The following is a 20,099-nucleotide window of genomic DNA, read 5'->3' on the forward strand; positions in this document are numbered from 1 at the left end:
TCTCAACTCAAATCGATTGTGTACCCAGCATTTTTACAGTGTAAACACATTCAAATAACTTTCGCTGTTTGTTCAAGCTGCTTATTTAAGATGAGCTAAAACAATTCTTGAGGGTTTTTGCGACAACTTAATTGTTTTATGGTCAATTCACTTAAATTTGTAAAAACTAGCACATTAATTCATACGTTAACAAATCAGTTGTGTGAAACCCATCGTTTTTTTTTTACAATGCATGTACAATTCCTCCCTATCTTAATGAAAATGTCATCTGCTTCTGTATACAATGGATGTGGATGTATGAGCAGCATAGGGTCCAGCGTGACATGGTGGCTGATCACTATAATAATGTGAGAAATTATGATGCAGCGTTGCAATCCATGTGACTCAGGGAAGGATGCTGCTGTGATGCAGAGGAGAGAGAGGTTCACACCCGCATGCCTGCGCTGCGTCAGTGTGCCAGGGGCCATAATTGGTGGACTTTTCTCAGTGTATGATTTGTGTGTACAACCCCCCCACTCCTCGAAGCATCTGGCTTTCATCTCAGCTCGTCTGTCTGCAGGCAGAGACGGGCTACCGAAAGGCACACAGGCTACCGTTCCCGCATGTGTCGCAGTGAGCTGGTGCTGCAGCCGCTCTCCTTTCCCTCTCCCCTGACTTTATATTGCTTCCCATTTCCATGAGTGCTAGGATATTCGTTTATAGGGGTGCCAGTTCTGATATATCTCAACTTACACCCCCATTGCGTCACAGTGGCACATTTAGAGAACTTTTGTCATTGCTTGCTTGCTAATAGAGATGGATGTGTAACAGGGCAGCACAATATATAGTTTTAGCACGGGTTTGAGTGAGTATTATATTAGATTATAGTTAACCAGATACAACAGAGAATTGTGGAGTAATTTTAGTTTTTACATAATAAATTGAAAGTGTTTTTATTGCATTTTAAGCGGGTTTAAAAGCATTTGGGCTCAAGGAATTGCTGTATTTATTTATTTATTTGTTTAGGGATGTAGATCTGCGCAATAAATTGTTTTAGCTTTGATATCATGATGTGCGCATCCATATTAGTCACATCGCAAAGAAATGCAATGTCCAGTGTGGATTATAGTTGACTAGGAGCTATAGAATTGTATTTAATCACTGAATTTATATGATTGATCAAAAAAAAAGTCACGTTTTAGTCCAAATGTCTACATTTCAAATCGAAAATAAGATTAAGTTGTTGTCCCAACTCAAATCGATTGTGTGATTGAAACCAGCATTTTTACAGTGTAAACCCACTCAAATAAAATGACTTTCGTTGTTTGTTCAAACTACATATTTATAATGAGCTGAAACAAAACAAATCTTGTGTGTTTTTTGTGACAACTTAAATATTTTATGTTCAACCCACTTAAATTTGTAAAAACTAATATGTTAACTCGCGCATTAACAAATCAGTTGTGTGAAAACCAGCATTTTTTTTTTACAATACATATAAAATTTCTCCCTAATTTTTAAATTTTTATATCATTTTAAGCGAGTTTAAAAGCATTTGGGCAGGAGGAATTATTTATTTTGTAGCTTTAACAAAGATTAATTGTATTTATTTATTAATTAAAATAAAGCTGCACAATTTAGCGTTTCAGCATCGATATTACAATGTGCGCATCCACATTAGTCACATCGCAAAGATATGCAATCTCCAGTCTGGATTATAGTCACTAGGAGCTGTAGAATTGTGTTTAATCACTGAATTTATATGATTTATCAAAAAAAGTTTTGTCTTGTTTTTAGTAAAAAAAATTACTATTTCAAAGTGCAAACAAGATTATTTCGCTAAAATATTGCAATATCAGATTTTTCCAATATGGTGCAGCCATACAAGGAAGACTATACAGCTGTTTGTACCTTTTTTTTCCCCTCAACTTGTATAATGTTAGACTTTTTCATTTGTATTTTTGCTCTGTTATATTTAGCTATGCTTGTTGTTTGTTTATTATTTTTTAATACATATACTCTCCTCTACAAAGTCATCCCAATCAATTTAAAATGTTGAATTTTTTTCAGATAGAGCTATTTAAGATGCTGAAATATTGTTTTGTAGGTCTTAAATCTTGTTTTAGAGGTCTTAATTTTTTTTGTTCATGTAAAGCTACTCAATCTGGCCATAAACACCCTTACAATCACCAACATTTCCAATCTCAGTAAAACATTTGAAGCATTCTATTTAAAAATAGCATTAAATTACTTTCCTTACAGTAACATTTGTTTAAAATTTCTCCATTTATTTACTGCTTAAGATACTGACACGACCTAGATTTTTATTATAAAATGATTATTATTATTATTATATTATTAAATCTATTAAATTATAATAATTTTTCGATAGGGCAAGTCAAAATCTTTTCCAACTGCGATATTCAAATAAAATCCTTAGCATTTAGCCCTGTATAAGTCTAAAACTTCATTCATAATGGTCTTTAAAATGTCTTAAATTTAACTTGGTGAAACCTGCAGAAACCCTGTTCCCACACATAGACTTTACTTGGGCGGGCCGCCTAGGTATATTAGCAACCACCCTGTGATATTTGGTGATATTAACCACTTGTGATATATATTACATTTATAATTACAAGCTGTGATGACGGCCCTTTCCCATCGCCTCAAAATCATTTTAAAGTATTTCGCAGAGCTAAAAGCAAGACTATTTCTTCCTTTGTGTGGCGCAGATGCTGAAACCCACCTTTACGCATGCGACGTCGTAAATTGTATGGCAAGTGTAAACACATGAATCAGATATGGATCACAATTAAAAGAACGTGTAAACGGACAAGCAAAAAAATGAGATATAGGCAGCAAATCGGAATTGGGCATCATGACCTGACAGTGTAAAGGGGCCTAAATCCCCTAAAATCTCTGGGATTCGGCTTTTGGTTTCGCTTTCTGAAGTCGTTGTAAATTGTACTTTCACTTGGCTTTGCAGCTGACAGCGCGGGCACAAGAGCGAGAGAATCATTTATATTAATTATTTGATCTAAACGACTCACAACATTTCTACATATACTCAGAGGAAAAAATTACATCTAAACTGGCTGCAAAATATTCGTACACCATTAGAAATGGTTATATAACTCATTTTCCTTATTTAAATAAGCTATGTTTTTTATTCTTGTTATTATAATACTTTTTAGATTTCCTTTATATCATTTATTTCTCATTTGCTATATTTTTTATTTGATTATGTTGATATATTACATATTTTATGCATATCTTACATGCTTTGGCAATACTGGACAATGTTAGCTGCAGCTTTTACCTGTCAGTGGGTGCGCAAGGCTGCTGAATCGAATAGTTGCTGAAAAGTAAAACAAATAAGGGATTTCTTTATTTCAACAGTCTTTTTTTAAACTTCAACCCATTGAAAAGAAACAGTTTATAGCAGTGTCATAATAAATAAAATTATTGTCAAAAATCACTTCTTTGTCGCTTGTTGGTAACCATGTGCCATGGGTAAAAGGTGTGTTTCAATCCGGCTACCACCACAAGTATATTACAAACCCGTGGGAAGCACTGATCTTGTAAAATTTCGTGTAAAGGTTTACTTCAATAAAAAAACAATTAAATAAGTAAGTTAAGAAATGTTCAGACAGTTAAAAGTGCATTGTGTATACATTTATTCAAATCAGTTTTATCAATTACAAATCATATGTAGTCTTGGTTTCCTGTGAAAGCAAAACAGGCAAGATAAAAACCATTCATGATGTCATCAAAGCATAGCTACAGCTGGTTGAAGGGGACCAAATCCATTGAAGAGGTGATTTGGTTCCATTTTACCAGCTTTAGCAAAGCATTGTGGTTTGATGTTGAGATTGGTTAAAAAAAAACCCAACAACTTTTATGAGGATTAACAGATAAACTTGTGAAACTTGAGAAGAAATATTGAATGGGCTCAGATACGTCTATCGAGTCATACATTTCACTGCACTGTAAAGGTTTTCCTTTTCTTTGGGGGAAAAAATAAGGGAAATGTACTCAGCAAAAAAGATAATAGTCCATCGTGCCGCACTCGAGTCAAGTGTCCACGAGTCTTGTAGCAATTACAGCAGCTGATGGATTAGCCTGCTGAGGACAGAGTGTCGCTTGGCCGATCAAGATGTCAGCATGTGCTGCTTTTTGTAGTTGTCACTTTCTAAATTTTGAAGAGATTCATTCATACTCTGCTAAATCGCATGCCTAATTTGCCCACTTAATCCAATTAGGAGATGTGGTAGGAGCTTCTTTGAGATTAGTCACATTGAAATGACAAATGTAGATATTTGTACCACTTGTCAGTCACAATGTAAGGCAGTAGCAACTTCAGGAAACAATTCTGAGTGTGCAACAAGCCTTCATTTTGTAAGCCTAGAGACAACCTATTTAGTTTCTTAGCAGGTGGCCTGCTGGGAGCTAGCAAGGGGTCATTGCTGCTCAATATGGCGCTCATTAAACAGGGGTCAGTAAAGTGCTATTTACACCACAGACCCTCCTCCCCTCCTCCCTGCATTGAACAGACACTTGCTTGCGGCATTCTGAACAAAGTTCGGCCCCCAAATACACTGGCCATAAGAGGGCAAAAGCCAGGAGCAGCAGCTGAACATTTGATAATGTCAGCATCTGCTGTGTATGTCACTCAGGCTGGGGTTGAGGGCGAGACAGAGGGAACACAGCCACGCGACTGACAGGAGCGAACCATTCAGCAAGCAGTGCACAAAAATGGAAAGAGCACAGCCCTACAGAGGACAGATGGGAGTGTCTGACATTCAGAAAAATGGGCCACAACTCTCCCAGGCTCCAGTCATGACCAAAAACTCTTACTGTATCTTATGCAGATAACGCCTCATGTGTTTTAGAGCAAGTAAAAGGTTTAAAACAGAAGCCTTTGGAATTGCAGTGTTGCTCTAGCATAAGCTGTTGCCACAAATCAAGTATCATCAGAACAGATAGATGATTTGATGCCAATAAATATCTGGAGTAAAGCTCTCAAAGCCCTAATGTCTTTGATTTACCTATTACCTATCTCCTGTTAAGGGTCAGCATTCATTTGTATTACTCGTGCACCTGTTTGCCAGTCTGCATTTGTTTCACCGTGATTGCTATTGTAACCTGCAGTCAAATAGGTTAAAAATGAGAAAGAGAAAAGGCTTGATGTCCGCTTCTGAAGGCCCCCGTGTATCTTTTGTAGGGGACAATTGGAATCAGCTGACAGGCGGACCCAACTCTGATCCTGCATTGTCATTTTTCCATGGTCTAATCTGACTACTCTGTGGCCCAGCAAAGCATTTGGCAAGCCTAGCAAACATGAACAATGGGGAAACAAATGGGTGGCAGGGTTAAACAGACAACCGTGCCATCCTGCAATGTTAGAGAAGCTTCCTTTTAGTACCAGAGTGCTGCTCATCTTTATAAACCCGTTAGCTCAGCAGCTTCCCTGAAGCGTAGTTCAACTTTTAAAGGACACAAATGACAAGTTGTCCCAAACTTACCCACTCTAGGCAAGTTTGAAAAGATTAAGGTATTAATGCTTGTGACGCATGCCACTCCTGCAGAAGCAGGATCATAGTTGCGGTTGGCTGCAATTCAAAGCCTAGAATGCAGCAAACTCTCCAATAATCAAATAAGCCTCTGTTCTTACGGTGATGTCTCAGGCCGTTATGAGATCTTTCAGGTTGCATTGACTGAACTCATTCTGTCATCAAGAGAGTCAACCCTAAAACAATCATTGTAATGTTAGTCAATAAACTACAGCATGCAATCTAGCTGATTGAACTATCAAGTATGTCATTCTAAATTAGAGCAGAGCGGACTGCTGGTGAAGTTACTGAAAGAGCAGCAACTTCTCTCAGAATCCACTGCTGCAGTAAGTTCCGGCGCCCTGGTTACACAATTCATCACACTCTCTCAATATACACACACATTCGGTGATTCAGGGAAAGTTTACAAACTGAGGATCAGCACCTGACCAAGAATACATACTTCTTTACATTCCATAGCTTTTATATGTTCATATGGGCACATAAAGAAGTATGTACACCTAGTAGGCAGCCCCAGACACAGCTGAGTTTTCTTACCTTCATTTTGATTTGATGTTTGGTTAGCATGTTAAATAATCGTCGGTAGATGAGTGGCACTTTTTTACCCTTCTACAGAATGCAGTGGATTAGCATTATACTTAAGGTGACTTTCACAGATTCCTTAGGTCACGTTTTCTTTGCCTCGTCCCAACCTTTTTTTCCCAGTATATAAATATTTAAGTTCACACAATGTTGTATCTTCTGCTGACCTTGCTTGTCCTCAAGAAAGTAGGGGCTATCCGTAAGGAAACTTTAAAAAAGTATGGTGCTGTAGATTTCTTTTGGTCAAAAGTTGTCTTTTTTTCTGTATTTGAGGAAAAAATGTTGCTGAATAAGTGTTCTTCTGTCATCTTCATGTTCATGAAACTTCCAAAAACTCCTTTAGAAGAAAAGGCGCATTTCTATGTGAAAGTGTCCATCTCCTTCCCACTCATTTTCCATCTGGTTGTCTGTAGTTTAACCATGTTCTGAGTTGTATGTCAGACTGGTTGCTGAAGTCCAAAAATGAGGTTGATCCAAGTGGAACAGGAAGCTATTGTGAGCAGGATTTGGGCTTTAGCCACACCGACCAGGCCAGAGGTCACATGCAAGAGCTAATGCCCACTCAGCAATAGTAATTTGGAACGAGTGTGCTGATTGCTCTTTCCTTTCATTTTTCTTCTTTTTAACACTTACTTTTTCCCTGTAAACCCCCCTACCCCGAAATCCCTTTTTTGAGTTGCTCTGGGTGCGTGTATTCTCGGAGCTTCTCTAATACTTTGTGCTAGAGATCAATAAATGTTTGGATGATGGCATGAAATGTTCAGTAGCTCTCTAATGAATCTTTGCTCCAACTCCACACATTCCACAAGTCAACACCGCCCCGTCTCTTCCCCCTCCTCTCAGGAGCCTATCCAACACCAGGCCAAAAGGAGAGGTGCAGGGGTGGAAACATAACAGAAGGACACTTAGACGGGCTATTCTGGGCAGGGGTGGAAATCCTGGATGAGTTTGTGGTGCTTGACGGGGTTAGATATGATGGCAAGGTATGGCTGGACTCTTGTGGCGCCACAGTGTTAGTAAAGATTTAGGGATGAGTGTGTTGAGAGGGGGAGATGGCACTGCAGCACTACAGCCCTGCCCCTGCCTAGTGATTGGAAAGCATGCAGAGAGACAGAGAGAAACTGGGTTACTACCCAGGGTGTTGTGGGTTCACTCACTGACACACATATCCAGCAGTCACCGAACCGCCCTCCCCAGAGAATTAATATGCCAGCACATCTGTTTTTCCATCAATCCGATTCATCACCCCCTCCCACCTGGCCTGAAACTTGCGTCCCACTGTGACACCATGTCCCCTCGTTGGCTAGCGCACACCTGTCCCCCTGCTGAATCAGAAACAAGCTTAAAGCACCAAACATGGTTCCAGTAATTTGAGCTGACCACCAGAGGAATGAGTGTTGGCAAAGTGTGTAACCATCCCGACTGTGTTGTATTCCATCTGAAAGTGCCTCAGAGTCAATGGATCCCAAATAAAAGATGTTTCGGGGGAAGTGAGTTTCAGTCCATATTTGAGATGTCTTCGGTGCTGCAGCCACGAGGAGGTAATGAACCAGAGAGTGCTGTGCTGCAGCAGCCCGCTGCCTGACCAGCACTGGAAAAGCAAGAGACAGAGAGAGAGTGAGGTAGGGCACAAGAGCGAGCGAGCGAGTGAGCGAACGAGGTGGAGACAGTATTCTGGTGAGCAAGCAAGCAAATCCATGCAGATGACAGCAACTTTCCCTCGTTCCACCTACACTTGTCTGTCCGGCTGTTTCAGAAATCCCTGCTTTTTTTTTTCCTTGTGAGGGGGACTTACATATCCTGAGGTGTTCCCATAGAAGTAGTTTTCCCCCCTCATGCTGCTGCAGAGCTGTAAATTCCTCTCCCTTTCACCGACCATGCCGCACACCGCGGCTGACCGGCCACGCGCTTAACCCCCAGTGCATCCGAACGCAGAAGAAAAAAAGCAGAGACGTCAGTGCGGACTGGCCGGCATGGGGGGCAAACTCCCGTCCGGAGGGAGGAAGGCACGGGGAGCATATATTACCTGTCAGCTCAGTTTCCTCCGCTCTCTGCTCCTCCCTCTTTCTTCTCTCCTGTGTGTGAAGAGCCATAATGACCTCGAGTTCTCCAGCTGCTGCAGCCATCGCATGCTCGACTCGCTGATTCAGCTTCTCTTATGGGGGGGTGGGGGGATAGTGAACGAGTGTTTGTGGAGAAGGAACAAGAGTGGTGAAGCGGGAGGGGTGGAGCTGGGTGAAGAAAGCATACTCACGGCTTACATTTAGGCAGGGATAGACATCATGCTGACACGAGGAGCTGTCGCTGCTGCTCTAAAAACGGGCAGAAAAAACTGCAGCACTTTCACCTCCTCCCTCCCATCTCCAGCATGTGCATTCTCAGTGAATTCTGTGAAGATGTGCATGACCGCTGTAACTCTCCCTCCAACGCTCCAATGCTTTGCCTTTTTGGCTAGTTTATTTCGGCTGTGTTTTGAAATGGCATTCATGTTTTTAAAGAGAAAAGTAGCTGTTCCCGATTTGGAAATAAAAGTCATCAGCAAACTACAAAGTAGGCTAGTTGATGCTAATCCGAAGCTTGCAGATAACTTCATTAGAAACTGTGGTAACACTTTAGTGCGACCAACTCTCACTATTAACTATTGGCTTTTACCTGCCTTATTCTTGCCCTGTCTTATTCCTTATATCCAATACCTTAATCCCAAATACTACCTTAACTATTAATAAGCAGCAAATTAAGAGTTTGACATGAAAATAATAGTTAATTATTTGTTAATAGCGAGAATTGTACATTCAAATAAAAGGTGTGATTGAAACCGTTTTACCTATTGTTGGTAAATCTTGTCTAAGTTCACCTGAGGTGATGGTTTTTGTTTATTGCTCTTCTAAAAGTTATTGAAAGTGAACGAAGAGCCACTGATCACAAAAGAAGCCAGCTGTTGCGCCTTGAAGAGCAAAATCATTAGCACTTTTTAGCAAGGGAAGCATTTGAAAATCAGCTCCTCTTCAGTATCTCTCACCTCCAAGTGACCATATTTAGTCAACCAGTGCAAAAATAACCCCCTCCTTACACCAAGGCAGCTGTCCCCCCTACAAGATCTGGGAAGTCTCCCATTCAGCGTTCCACCTATCGATTGTGGGTCCACCTCGGCGAGCAGCTAGCCTGCGTTAGCACAGCACTGCCTTTCCTGCCTGCTATTTGCTGTTATTTTAGTAGCGCCAAATAAAGTGGTCTCTCATGGTTCCACTTCTATTTCCCTCACTCCTTTCCCCTCCTCTGCTTTTCTAACACCAACCCCCTCCATCCCCTACTCTTATGCATCTAAACACCCCCTTCATACTCTGTTCTCTTTTAAATAGTGCTGGAACATGCTGCATATGGTAGATCTTGCCTCTCCTCGGTACTAAACTTAGTATCATATGCAGTTAGGTGTGAGATTAGAGGGGGAGCGAGTAGTGCTTGAAGCTTTCTGAAAAGTCTGTACTAGAGTGCAATTTGAATCAAACCCGGACACTAGCTTAACTAACTAACTCATATTGAGCAAGGGATTTATCTTGGTTCTAGGACACGCTAGAATATTTCTCAGGGTTCATGTTTGTATTGTTCCCTCTTGAGCAGGGGTGCCCAAAGTCGATCCTGGAGGGCCGGTGCCCTGCAGAGTTTAGCTCCAACTTCAAGTAGAAGTACCTGAACCAGGTAATCAAGCTCTTATTAGGTGGACTAGAAACTTTCTGGCAGGTATGTTAAAGCAAGTCTGAGCTAAACTCTGCCGGACACCAGCCCTCCAGGACTGAGTTTGGGCACCCCTGCTCTTGAGCTTTTCATTAATTTTCAGGATTCACGTTCTGGCTTACTGAGGCCTAGTCTACAATGGATGATTCGATAAATTGAATCAATTTGCAAAAAAAATGATATAACTTTGGCCTTTTGTCTGCATAACAGAAACATTGTTGGTGCTCTGAAACAAACTTTTTGATTTGTAGCCATGTAGCTACAACACAACATTTTGGAAACGATTACGCCATTGCACCATGTTACCAGAAAAATGAGGAACCCTGCACACGTAACAACCAGTAACAACAACAATAATGGATTGCAGAGATGTGTTTGTGCTGCAGGCATCGCTAAGTTAATTAACACTATTACAACAAATCTTGGTTATGCTGTATTAATTAGACAACGAGCGGAGACACAACCCAGTTTTTCTGTTTCATCTGAAAGCAGACATTTCTTAAAGGAATACATGTATGGACGTGAAACTTTTAGAATCTGCAAAAGAAAAATTGCTTGTTGCTGTGTGGACGTACATGTAATCTACTTTTCTACTTCAGTTTAAGTCCAGTTGTTCTACATTGCACAGTAAGTGGAAGAGTTGTATGCTTTATGTAAAGTATAAAGTATATTTGGCTTATTGGCAGCCTGACGTGAAGTAAAGCACTGTTGTATGAGACTGAAGGGCTTTTTTTCGATAACAACCGCCTGGATGTACTTTATTCCACTTATTACTTGGGTACTTGCCACAAAACGTGAAAATTAGGCAATAACAACCGCCTGGATGTACTTTATTCCACTTATTACATGGGTACTTGCCACAAAACGTGAAAATTAGGCAATATCAACCACCTGGATGTACTTTATTCCACTTATTACATGGGTACTTGCCACAAAACGTGAAAATTAGGCAATAACAACCGCCTGGATGTACTTTATTCCACTTATTACTTGGGTACTTGCCACAAAACGTGAAAATTAGGCAATAACAACCGCCTGGATGTACTTTCTCTCTTTTTACTGGATACTTGCCACAAAACGTAAAAAATATTAGGTGATAACAACCACCTGAATGTACATTATTCTACTTTTTACTGGGTACTTGCCACAAATCGTAAAAAATATTAGGTGATAACAACCACCTGAATGTACATTATTCTACTTTTTACTGGGTACTTGCCACAAATCGTAAAAAATATTAGGTGATAACAACCACCTGAATGTACATTATTCTGCTTTATACATGGGTACTTGCCACAAAATGTAAAAAGTAGATAATAACAACCGCCTGCATGTACTTTATCCCACTTTTTTACATTGGTACTTGCCACAATTTAAAAAGTAGATAATAACAACCACCTGTATGTACTTTATCCCACTTTTTACATGAGTACTTGCCACAAAATGTAAAAATTATGCAGTAGCAACCCCCTGGATATACTTTATCCCACTTTTTACATGTGTACTTGCCACAAAACGAAAAAAAAGATAACGACCGCCTGGATGTACTTTATTCAGATCAAACTGAAAAACTGGGTTAAACTGGTGTAATACATATCTAATGTGTAACTGTTAATGCGTCTCCACTGGTTGTCTAGTTAATAAAGCAGACATTTCTAAAAGGGATACACATATAGGCGTGAAACTTTTGGAATCTGCAAAAGAAAAATGTATTTTTGCTTTGTGGACGTAGCTTGAGGCAAAGCTACAGACATTTTTAATGAGGAAGTTCCATCATTCAGTGTGGTGAGCTGGTTTTAGCCATCAGCGTCCTCTGTCATATCACGCATTGTCCTCCTCTACTGTGCTCTCTACCTGCAGTATGCTTCCTCTGCATTGTACCCACCCCCACACAGAAATAATTACGGTGCTGAAGGCACTATCTGATCTCTCAAAGTAATGTTTTCACACCATTTAGTGTAATGTCTCTGTTAAATAATGTAAATCTGTGGTCTGAAATGGTCCTGAGGCTTCTCCTTTTCCACCGTGCTTGCAGCAGTGTTCGGCAAGTCTTCAGGGATACCGTTTTCTAACTTTCATCGTCACTTTACGCACCGTAATAACATCTCTAGATAAAAAGTTGAAAATCCTCAAGACTTTCAGAGCTTTTGCCTTTCTTTTCGTAATTGTGATGTACAATTAAATTAAAACCTTTTGCAGTCTAATGCATTGGCATTCAAATGCTCTGTATTTATGGCCATTACTGAAATTGATCCTTTGCCAGGTGTAATGCACTCTGAGTAATGAACCAGCTTAAGGCCCAACTTTCAGCCAAAAAAAGACACATTTTATAATTCATGCAGCACGAAAAAAGTGAGTGAGCGATTCATTCAGGACATTTTAAAAGCATCACCCAGAAACCGGGGACGTTAGAAAGTTCAACTTCAGAAAGAGCAGCCCCCATCAACCATTTTTAGTTTTGTTAAAGTTTTAATAACAAGCTAATTGACAAGCTTTGCAATGACGGATGCCATTTTGTTGTATGCGATGTCAATGAAGACGCTCATCAGGAGGATTACCTCCATCTTCTCAATCAGCGAGGTGATCAATCGGTCCAGTCAGCCTTTTTTCATGTCAATAGTCTCTTGGGTTAAATTCCACTTACTCTAAGATGAAGAAAGTGTACTGTGGATTAAACAAATGTGCACCCTCTAGTTTTCTTTTTTGCTCATAAATTGTGAATGTTTGGTTAATTACCAGGTTATCGATCAGAGAAAGAACGGCGACTAATTGATGAACTTGTAGTCTGTCTTTTCTACTTCAGTTTAAGTTCAGTTGTTCTACAATGCGCAGTAGGAGGAAGAGTTGTATGTTTTATGTAAAGTATAATGTTTATCAATGGCTAATTGGCAGCCTAATGTGAAGTGAAGCGCTGTTGTATCAGACTGAAGGGCTTTATTCTATCATAACAACTGCCTGTATGTACTTTATCCCTTTATTTTCAAGGGTACTTGCCACAAAACATAAGTTAGACAATAACAACCACATAAATGTACATTATCCCACTTTTTACATGGGTGCTTTCCACAAAACGTAAAAATTAGACACTAACAACCGCCTGGATGTACTTTATCCTGCTTTTTACATTGATACTTGACAAAACTTTGTTCTAAGCCTAAGTAGTTTGTTAATTCTTTAATTAAAAGCAAATCTGACAAACAAAAACTGCTGAATGGAGCATACACTAACATGTGTGTTATTCAGTCACAAGATAGCACCAAACAGTCAAAAACAGTGCCGTGACAGACTTGTGTGTAAATAGATGTGAATGAATTCACTTATAAGGATGATTTGAAGTATTCAGATGAACCTGCTATATTAGTTTCAGCAGTTGTCATCTGGAAATAACATAGCTTAGAATGTTGTGACTGACCAATCAGAACCAAGTATTCCAAACAACAGTATATTAACTGTATATAACATTGTAGCTATGTTGTGAATTATGTATATCTCACAAGCATATACAGTTGAAGAATTAATTTTGACGTCAACTGTATCCATAGCTCAGATTTTTACCCAATGAAGTCTGTTTACTTAGCAAAACGGCTCTAAAATCTATTCTTAAATGTGATGTGTGCTTGCATTCACTGCAAATGTTGCACAGCTAAGATTTCCAGCAACGATTTGAGAGCTTTACACTGACAATCGGCGCTTTGACTGGGTGCAGCACCCGTGGGTAATTCTGTGGTTTAGAAAGCTGTCCTGGAAGTGCTGAGTTAAGGTACCTCTGTAACAAGAGATCTCATCAATCACACCCAGAACCTGACTGACTGAATGGTGATAAGTATTGAGTTAAGCATGGCTTTTAATTACTATAGGCCTTGGGGTCTGCATAAAAAGACGAATTAGTTTTTTAAATGTTAATTGTCTGATTAATTTTGGCACAGATCTTAAGTCTAGATGGGACTGATTACAAACAACAGACCTGTCTGGGGAGCCAGATTTGATTTCTTATTTGTCATTGTATTGCAACTAAAAGGTAGGAGGGTGAGTCAAGATATTTGATGTTGTTTCAAGTGATCCAAGTGACACCTTCACCTAGGGTTCTATGTTTACGTTTTGCATTTGATTTAGCTAAATTTTATGCTGGGCCTGTAATCATTAAGGACTAGTTTTGGAAAAGTGTTTATTGCATTCATTTTTATTTTCTATATTGACATTATTCGAACATTTGACTTGAATTTTAAAGTGATGAATATGATCACATATGGAGTAAGTTTTCAAAAAAAAAAAAGGTTATTTGAATGTACATAAAAGGTATATATTGTAATTATGATTAGCAGAATATGAGGTGACTTATATCGATACATGAGATATGTCATATCACCCAGTTCTACCTTCACCTCATCATAATATATCTATATATACCTTAAACACACCCTTCAAATTCAGTGTATTTGATTATAACACTTGAGGGAATATACATTTCTATAAACTAGTTCCAAATTAACAATACTATGTGACTGAAAAGTTGTATTCTTAGGTTTTTAAAGAAACTCTTTTGTTGATAAACTTGACTGGTCAGTGGCTGGACAGGTTCTTTCACCTATCTACCGCATTTTCATGCTCTTTGTCTCCACCTTAACACCTCCACCTCCTATAACATATAATAAACAAGACAACTTAGCTCAAAATAGACTAAATTAGATTCTTAATGGTGCGTTTACATGTTACGTCAGTGCAAAGACGCGAATACACATTCTGTGGCAGGATTCGCACAAATAAGGCGGCGCAAATGATGCGATTCAGGTGAATGAAGCAGTGCATGTTGAGTGTTTTGCATGTTTGATGTGCTTAACGCGTGAATCGTTTGAGTTGGAGCTTCGTCGCGTTAACAAATCAGGATCTTGCTCTTGTAGGGGAGTCTTTATGCTGTAGTGCCTGTTGTTGGTGTCCCGAGGGCAAATCCTCTTGCAGACATCGGACAACAGCTCATCAAACTGGGCTTGGCTCAGTCTAAAGCACTGCTGAACGCTTCCATCATCCATATACAGTTTCTGGAAGAGTTGATGAACTCACAGATCTGAGTGCACCTCAGAAAGGATCTAGTGGACTCAGACACTGCGCCGAACGAATATACGCCGTTTTTTCAGCATCCTAAAGCACAGCTACTCTCTTAATAAAATCCATGTTAGCCATTTAGCAATGAAGCTTGAGTCACTGGGCAGACAGAATCCGTGCCCATGACTCGAATCCATATCTATTGTGATGTGAATGAAGCAAGTAAACTCAATGTATTTTAGTGTGAATAGTGTGATTTGTTTGCGCATGCTGCGTCTGATGTGAGCACAGCATTAGACTCTTGTGGACTGTAAGAGATTCTTGTAGGCTGTTTCAGACTCATGTGGAATTGTTGAAGATGACTGGTTGACTGCAGAACAACCAACACATCTCAATATCAATTCTGCTTGTAACCAGTCTCCTGGTTTGGGTTCTGAAATTTCCAACACATTATACACTCCAGCATGTTTATTTCTTGGTCTGTTTCTCTCTCTCTCCATCGTTCCTCAGTCCTTTAAGCATGCCATCATGGTGCGGGCAAAGCTGCTGAGCGGCAGACGGCATAAAAGTGATTTATGGGCCGACCCGAGTGCTGTCGGGGGAAGCCTGTGGCAGCCGGTCTCTCAATTCCTCAGCATTGTTCCAGTCAGCCCCATTGCGGCTGTACCTCTGCTGATCTCCAACCCCCACTCCACACTCGCTGTAAGACCCAGCAGTGGAAACACCCCACAATAAGAGCAGCGTTGACTACTATTGACACTTTGGTGTTCTTGGATTTCAGACGTTTTATTGGCAGTGCCTACTAAGACAACCTGAGGAAATTATGACAGGTGGATAGTTTACCAAAAATTGAAAATTCTGTCATCAATTACTTACCCTTTACTTGGTCCAAACCGGTTAGACTTTCTTCTGTTGAACATAATAAAATATTATTTTGAGAATGCTGGTAATCTGTCCCCATTGACTTCCATGGTATTGGTTTTTTCTATTATGAAAGTTGATGGTTTCATCTTTCTTCAAATATATTCCTCTGTGTTCAACAGGAGAAAGGAACTAATAAAGGTTTGAAATAAGGGTGGGAGATTAAAAATGGTATCAGTATTTATTGACTGTACACCATTGTCAATAATGATAAGTTTTGGTATGAATGCTATAGTTTTATTAAACTGGCTGCCAAGTGTGCACCTGGGAAGGAATGCCAATAAGCTTAGGGTGTAAGTTAGTGTTATTTCCAATCGAGGCGCTCTCAAATAGGGAGTGCACACAGTGTGACATGCCCGCATTTTCCAGGCGCTCCTAGTTGAAAACACTTAAACTTTCCAGAATGCTGCGTGCGTGCCACGGTTCATGCTAGTAGAACTAACCAAGCTGCCTCATACATTGGAATATTATGGAATATACACATTTCAGTAATAATGGCAGACTAATTACCTCAGGAAAACACAGCGCATTCAAACACTGCAGTGCTTTTGAGTTTTCTCCATTTATAAAACTTGTATCGGAGATGCAGCAATGATCGGTTTGTCCTCCTCTAAGAAAATTGGTTGATGGTCGCCTTGTTACAGAGATTTCACATGTTAATTTCGGGTTGTGTCATTGCCACCTTTGGTCAGATATTGATGCCGGTTCATGATTGAATGATATTAAACCTTATATCCTGATCAGTTTTTTTAACTCACCACTTGAGGGCGATTAAATAGCGAGTCAATTTTCTTTTTTGAGTGAACTATCTCTTTAATAGGATAACATTAAAGTCTGGTTTATACTCTACAGGTTCGCTTGAGTGCGTGCGGCGAATATGACGTCATCACTGAGACTCGGGCAAACAGTTTGTGCATCGCGTTTGAGTTGACTATGAAGATCACTTAGAAGATATTTTGTTTGAAACGGGTATGACTGTACAGACAACTTTATGATCCATGATCATAGAGATAACCAGATCAATAATTCTTGTCTAGAAATTGCAACAGCCGTGGGAATGGAAGAAAGTTTTTTTTAAAGTTTGGAAAAACTTGAGGGATAAGTTTAAGTGGCATTAATCAAAAAAAAAACTTCAGTATTTTTTAGTAAGTGTACTTTTTTTTTTTGCTTTTATTCTTGCCATAATAAATATATATATTTGTAGAGCAACCCATGTTCTGTAGTCAATAATATTTTAATAAACTTTAATAGGTTAGACTGTCCGAGATATGAACAAAAACAAGTTATGCATCAAAGTTTGAATTAAAAAAAATCTTGAATGGTAATTAAAATCTTTATAATCATTAAAATAATTTATATAAATAATTGAAATTATTAGTTTAAAAATCTTCAATAATATTAATGATATGACGTAGTTCCAGAGACTTTCTACTTCACTGTTAATCCGTCTTACTTTACAATAGGTTTCTTTTGGCCACCCCATGTTGTTTTAAAGAATATCTCAACAGCAAACGCGCCAAGTGTAAAAACCTCATTCGTTTCGTGAGGTGCGTGATGCAGCGCCAGGCGAAAGTATAAATCCAGCTTAAGTAAACTAAGGAAAATATTTAGTCAAAATGAACAAAAAAAACTCGATTATTTAGTACATTCAATTAAAATACTTTCCTAAGACTGTCATCTCTAAATGAAATAAATGAATTAAAATGGTCTCCTATGCTATATATTGTAAGTGACTTTTAAAATCTGAGCTGTTTCCTTGGATTATGAAGGAAATGTAATTTCTGTGCCGTTTGTCTTTGTTTTGTCTTCTAAGGAAGAAACATTTTAATGGAGAAGTTCAACAATTTGAGACATTGTTTTAATGCAAAGCTATTCATTCATTAATTTTCCTTTGGCTTTGTCCCTTATTTACCACAGCGGAATTAACCACCAACTATTCCAGCATATGTTTTACACAGCGAATGACCTTCCAGCTGCAACCCAATACTGGGAAACACCTATTCACACACAATCATACACTACGACCAAATTTGTTTACCCAATTCACTTATACTGCATGTCTTTGGTCTGTGGGGGAAACCGGAGCACCTGGAGGAAACCCACGCCAACACGGGAAGAACATGCAAACTTCACACAGAAATGCTAACTGGCCCGGCTGGGACCCCAGCCAGCGACCCTCCAGCTTGGGAGGTGGCAGTGCTAACCACTGAGCTACCGTGCCATCAGCAAAGCTGTTCAAAAGACTTGCATTATAACACAGTCAAGTTAAATAATTTAATATTAGCTGTGTACACCAGACAAGTCGCAAGCTTTTCAACAAGGGGGCAAAAATACATAATTTACAGTCTTTTTAATGTTATTATGAAATATCTTTTTATATTCTACATGTCAAGTCACCTTTCCCAAATCTGCTGCTCTCACTGCAAACCAAAAACGGAAAACAATTCAGACAATGCACATTTCAACCTTTCCCCCACATGCATATATCCACCTCCACTGGGGTAAAGGACTGTAATCAATCAAGCCAGACTATCCAAGGACAAACTGACACAAGCCAAATTGCGTTTTGCCCAATAAGAGTGGCCGTACATGTTCTGGGGGTTGGCCAAGTGGTGATTCCGAGCCAATAGTTGTCGTAGCCGGTGTTGTAATGTTAAGAGGCATGACTGGATGATATCAGTAGTAGCAGTGAGGAAGGGAGGTGTGTGTAAAAGTCAGTAAAACATAGTATATCCTTAGTATAGACCATTTCAATGTGGTCATGTCATTGGCACATGAACATTTACTACTTATCAAACTATTTCATAACTGTAACAAGAAGCAATCCAATTATAATTTAATATTAAAACAGCTGTCATAGCATTATTTATCAATATGCGGCTATTTTTGGATTCCCGGAAGCTATAGATATGTAAAACAGGAAATATGTAGGGACCATTGTTTTTGTTTACATCCATCAAAATGGTCTAAACTTTGTAGAATTTCTCTTTATGATGCTCTTTTTGTTGATGGCAAATGTAGACTCATTGCATCGATCAATATTCAGAGTTCATGTTCAATGGCTTCCTGTGCCTCTTATTAATGAATCAACGTTTATTAGAGCACAAAATGAAATGACTGTCAGCGCGTGTTTAGACTTTGCATACTGACCCATTGTAATAACTGACCCATGCTAAAGAGTTGAATAATTCATATATGGTCACTATAGAAACGCATATGATCACCTGGGGGTCACCGTATCCGCTTAACTCGAACTGACAGGTAAGAAAATGATGGAGAAGTTGAAATCCGAGGGATTCAGCTTGCATCTGCATCTTGTGTTTCAAAAGAATTTTTTTCTATTGATGGTAATTTACAGCAGTGGTCCCCAAACCCGGGCCAGCGATCAGCTGGTACTGGGCCGCACAAGGAATCATTAATTATTTCTGTTTTATTTATTATCCAAGTCTGAACTATCTTTTATTTTGAAAAATCATCGTATTATCTCGGTCACTTAAGCGCCAAAATGTAACTCACAATCTAGAAAATTGAGTAAGAAACAGATGTCTTTGGAAAGTTTCTTTGCGTAGGGGAAAAGGCCCAGTGAAAGAAAACACAATCTGCCAAGGACATTTGAACGTTTTGAAGGAAGATTTGAACGTTTAGAAACCAAACTTATGAGACAGATGTTGTTTAATTTTATTGGTGATTCCAAATATGTAATCATAAGCTTGGCAAATAGTTTTGGAACATTTGATGTTTCCCCATTCAGATAGAATGCCCAAACATACTGCCCAAAAGTCATTGCAAAGATGACCACCGAGTGAAATGACTTGCATTAAAGGGACTCAGATAATGTCTTGTTTAAATTTCTTAAGTCTGTGAAGCAAGTATTCGCTGAGATTCAAGTGGGTTTGTTGACCACAAAAATGTAAAAGCCCACGTCTGGTCCGAATATCTCCCTAGAAAAACATAAGTCGATATATAGAACGATGAATGGCTCCTGTACTAGTACGCAGGGCTTCATTACCCATATTGACCGTTACACTTTTGCCCATTCAAAACTATATGAGTGACACATCTTGTGTATTCTATAGTCTTTGACATTATGCAAGATGCACCACTTAACAGTTTTGTCTTTACTTACCAGACATTTTGGCATTTTTGTTCATTGTTTACATTTTTTTGTAAGCCATAGCTAGTTTTTCAGTATTGTGTAAAGCAAAGTCAATTGCCGGTGGTATAGACCTGTAGCTGTTCGTATGATCTACTGACTTAAAGAGATTAAAATTC

The 20,099-nt window shown here is 39.1% G+C and overlaps 1 protein-coding gene across 3 annotated transcripts in view; it reads left to right on the forward strand.

The window, feature by feature from the left end:
• mib1 (MIB E3 ubiquitin protein ligase 1) overlaps nt 1-20,099 on the forward strand; it is a 106,725-nt gene that overhangs the window by 48,749 nt on the left and 37,877 nt on the right. The gene's annotated exons all lie outside the window — the stretch shown is intronic.

The sequence above is a fragment of the Danio aesculapii genome, chromosome 2 (genome assembly GCF_903798145.1).
Source record: "Danio aesculapii chromosome 2, fDanAes4.1, whole genome shotgun sequence".
Lineage (NCBI taxonomy): Eukaryota > Metazoa > Chordata > Actinopteri > Cypriniformes > Danionidae > Danio > Danio aesculapii.